At 39.9% G+C, this 4,592-nt stretch overlaps 1 pseudogene across 1 annotated transcript; it reads right to left on the reverse strand.

Moving 5' to 3' along the window:
- Window positions 1-1,159: 1,159 nt before the first annotated feature.
- LOC311619182 (eukaryotic translation initiation factor 4E type 2-like) lies at window positions 1,160-1,890 on the reverse strand (annotated as a pseudogene). The gene has a single exon. The product of its transcript is annotated as a eukaryotic translation initiation factor 4E type 2-like (transcript).
- Window positions 1,891-4,592: the final 2,702 nt, after the last annotated feature.

The following is a 4,592-nucleotide window of genomic DNA, read 5'->3' on the forward strand; positions in this document are numbered from 1 at the left end:
TTTTTTGTGGGGTTTTTTGGCCCCAGATAATACATATTTTTTAAAACCCCAATTAAAAACTGCGCCTTTTTTATTGAGGATTTAAATGGACATATTTTATCATTTTATGTAACGGTAGCAGAACCAGTTATTTGTTTAATCTGATATAACATTATAAGGTGAATTTTTTTGGGTTGTTGTTTTCTGGATGACCTATTTATAGATACTTAATATCTCACAAGAGCAATTGCAAAGAGAAAGGTAGAAATGGACTTCTGTATCCTGTCTCATCAACAGCTTAGTGAAAAGGGAAATTTGGTCATCTGTGTCAATATGAGAATTCCAGACTTTGGGGTGCAGACTGAAAATAGCGTTTTAGACTTCAAAGAAACCACAGGCTTCCAAAGCATTAACCAGCTGGAAGTTTCTTTTAAAAATAAAAAAGAGGAAGGAAGGAAGGAAGGAAGGAAGAAAGGAAGGAAGGAAGGAAGGAAAGAGAAAGAGACAGAGAAAGAGAGAGAAAGGACGAACGAGAGAGAAGAAGCAAACTAGCTTTCTTGGTAGTGTTTTCAGTGGATTGATTTCCATTTTACTTAAAATAATTGATAATTTCCCTTCTGGAGGAGTACGCAGCAAAGATTCCTTTTCCAATTTAGAAATAATAACAACAATGCCAGGCAGGCATGGCACAGTGATTGAGTGTCGACCTATGAACCAGAAGGTCACAGTTCAATTCCCCATCAGGGCATATGCCCAGGTTTTGGATTCGATCCTCAGTGTGGGATGTACTGGAGGCGGCTGATCCGTGATTCTCTCTCATCATTGATGTTTCTATCTCTATCTCCCTTTCCCTTCATCTTTGAAATCAATAAGAATGTATTTTTTTAAAGAAATAATAACAATACTAATAGACATTCCATATAATGGTTGAAGAAAATGTATAACGACAGACAATGTATGAGTTAATTACCTTCTTAAAGGAGATTATATATTTATCACAATAGCATCTTTTTTTTTAAAGTTTAGCACAATTTATTAAGTGATCTCAGCTGTTGTAGCTGCTGTGTGTCAGCCTGTTCTTAAAACATAAAATGCTCTTCCAATTCCTCTTGTCCAGGACAGAACAAGAGACTCTGATGAGGCCAGCTTCAGTGATGGTGCCATCCAGAGAGGGAGAGGGTCATGGCACATTAACTGCATCTTCCAGAGATTTTGAAAAAGGAGTGTTTGGGGGCCCAGCCACCTGGCATTTTGGTGCTGTCCGTGTGGGTTTTGTAATCCGTAATGGTATAGGGAGGTAGGTTAAGCACTTGCCAAAGCATATCCCAGATTCAGGCTATGGTTGGTTGTTCGCTGGCAGTCTTATTCCATATTGAAATAATGTCCTCCTGAAACCAAACAGAGGCCACAGCCCCACAGATCTCCTCCCCAACCATGAACTGTTCCCCCCACGTGGCCAGGATGAGATTCTCCCAGCAAGGCGCTACCAAGCCTTTCCGCAGCCTAATAATCCACTTGCCACCATTTTTTATTTGCATCATCCCCCCACGTGGGTTGAATTCCTTCTTTGAAGAGATGGAAGTCACTGTGGCCTGTCAGGTCCCCAGAATGTACCATGTGGCTGTAAAACCTCCAGAATTGCTCCACAGAAGCAAAGGTGCCAATCTATTGGGTATTCTGTTCATAGCTCTATGAGCTGGTGGGTCAACTGGGCCTTCTCCTGGAGTACCAGAAAGTGTAGTTGTACTGCAGGGGATGCTCTGCTGGTCCCAGGACAACTGCCTTCCTCTTGCTACTGCTCTGACTTTTGTCCAGGTCCATTTTTTCCTTCTCGCATCTTTCTGTGCTGTTTTCTTCATTCTGATCATGGTCACCACTGTCATCATCTTTCAATGCCTCAAACTTGTTCATCCTCTTGCTATCCCCACTGCCTCAAAGAATCTCACAATAGCATCTTAATTGCATGGAGAAATAATAGTGGATGTATGCATGAGAATGTATTTCTTTAAACTACCATTCACTTTTTTATGTATGTTTGGATTCACTCAAGTCTTGCAATGAATTTGTAGCTTTTCTGAGATTCTGAAGCCCAAAAGCTGGGAAACCACAGTCTGGAAGAAACAACACGGGAATTGGAACCAGTAAATTTTGGTTTTATTATCTCGCTAGAGGCATGGTGCATGAATTTGTCTCTCTAACATCTCTCTCCAGCCCAGATCGTGCAACAGTGGGGTCCCTCAGCCTGGCCTGTAGGATCAGGCCAAAACTGGCTCTCTGACATCCCCCGAGGGATCCTGGATTGCAAGAGGGTGCAGGCCAGGCCTAGGAACCCCACCATTGCACCATCTGGGCTGGGGAGAGATGCTGGATGTTGGCCAGCCAGGAAAGGACCACAGGAGGGCTCCAGGGCATGTCTGGCCTATCCCACTCAGTCCTGATCAGCTGGACCCCAGCAGCAAGCTAACCTACTTGTCAGAATGTCTGCCTCCTGGTGGTCAGTGCACATCATAGTGAGCAGTTGAGCAGCCTTGGCACATCATAGTGAGCAGATGAGCAGCCTTGGCACATCATTGATTGGTTGAATGGACAATCAGTCGACTGGATACTTAGCATATTAGGCTTTTATATAGGATTTGCTGAACTTAGATAAGTTACCCAATGACTTTATGCTTCAGTTTCCTTATCTGTCAAACAGGAGTGCTATATCTTTCTTACCACATCTAACTGTTAGAAGGAACAAATGAGAAAATAGATATGAAAGCAGGTTGAAATTTAGAAAGTACTATACATTTTCAAATTATTTATTAGTAGAACTAAAATTAACAGTTTAACAATTGACTAATTTTAACAAATAAAAGCAAAACTTGCTAGAAATGCAACCAAAGTGGAGATAGATGTAATTTTGATATGTTTGACAATCATATTTTTTCTTAAGAAATTGGATTCACAGTGATATAATATTCATATGCTAGAAAGGCACTTATTATTTCAAACAAATGAAATTTAAATGGAAAATAAAAAGGCACATCATAATGCTCTTTGATCCTTATTCCATTTTTGCCTTCTATCATGGGTAAAGTACATGCCTTATCTCCCGTTCAAATCATAAGCTCTTTGGGGACAAAGTTCCTGTTTGTTCCATCTTTGTAACTTGTTCACAGGGCTTTTGCACATAGTTGAGGGCATAATAATTATAAGTCACAGGCACTGAATAAAAAATGAAGCAGCTTAGTTTCAAATATAGGTCTATCTAACATTGAAAACATTCCTTTCCTGGTGCCATCCTATTACCATAAACTAGTCACTCATTTTGTAAAGCAGTGGTCAGGGTGCTATGGACAGAAGGTCTACAGTTCTATGTAAGATTTAAGTTAGTTGGCCTCAGATTGGAAGTAATATCAGTTCCCCAACCTCTTGCATTACTGACTCATGTCCTTCTCCTGTCCAACCACATTGCTCTCACCATCTCAAACCCTTGCTTGGTTCTTCTTCACAAAGAAAAGATAACCAGAGTCCTTTAACCCTATGAGCACAGAGTAGTCTCTTGGTGGCACCTCCCTTTACCCAGGCAGGAAAAAAGACACTGCACCCCCAGATTTACTGATTAGAATTCAAATTGGTAGTCAATATTTTGAAAACTTCCAAATATAGGTATTGTCCATCAGCATCTCTGTTGACATTAAACCATTGAAAGATTTCACTACTTCAAGTATTTGTTTCCCATCTTATCCCTGTGCTCCCAGTGCTGGTCTCACCATGGCTGAGTACACACAGAGAAGACTGGTGTCTAAGTCATCAGTTGAATCTGCCTTATTGCGTGCTCATCCTGGCTTTGTTCTCTAGCATCTGGACTTCTAGGGAAATCACTGAGAAAAGTAATATCCAGGGAATCAATTAATAACTGTAGTCCTGCATTTCCCAAAGCACATTCCTCAGAAAAATAGTCTCCAGAGATGCTACACTCACACACACACACACACACACCAAGAAGAAGAAGGAGGAGGAGAAGGAGGAGAAGAAGGAGGAGGAGGAAGGAAGGAAAAAAAAAAAAAAAAAAAAAAAAAAAGAGGAAAGAAGAAAGGAATGGTGGGAATTGTGGAAGGAAGAGAAAAAGAAAATGTTCTTATGGCCAAAAATAAGTATAAGAACTGCAAACCAGCCCTTACTTTCCTAAGGGCAGAAATGATGCTTCTACTATACCCCAAAGGCTAGTAGTACAGTGTCTAGTCCAGTGTTTTTCAACCTTTTTTGGGCAAAGGCACATTTGTTTCATGAAAAAAATCACGAGGCACACCACCATTAGAAAATGTTAAAAAATTTAACTCTGTGCCTATATTGACTATATATAAAGTAATTCTCTTGAATAGGAATCAAATAAACACAAAGAAAGTATTTTATAATTACTTTATTATGAAATATTAAGTAAACAAAATAGTGAAAAATTATAAAATTCTTGTCTTGTCTGCACCTACGGCACACCAGGCAACATCTCGCTGCACACTAGTGTGCCGCGGAACAGCGGTTGAAAAACGCTGGTCTAGTCTATGGAAAGTGTTCAAAAAATATTTGTTGATCAAAAACTTACATGTATTTTTAATACTAAATACTCTAAA

Source organism: Pipistrellus hanaki (genome assembly GCF_964339955.1).
Source record: "Pipistrellus hanaki genome assembly, chromosome: 1".
NCBI lineage: Eukaryota > Metazoa > Chordata > Mammalia > Chiroptera > Vespertilionidae > Pipistrellus > Pipistrellus hanaki.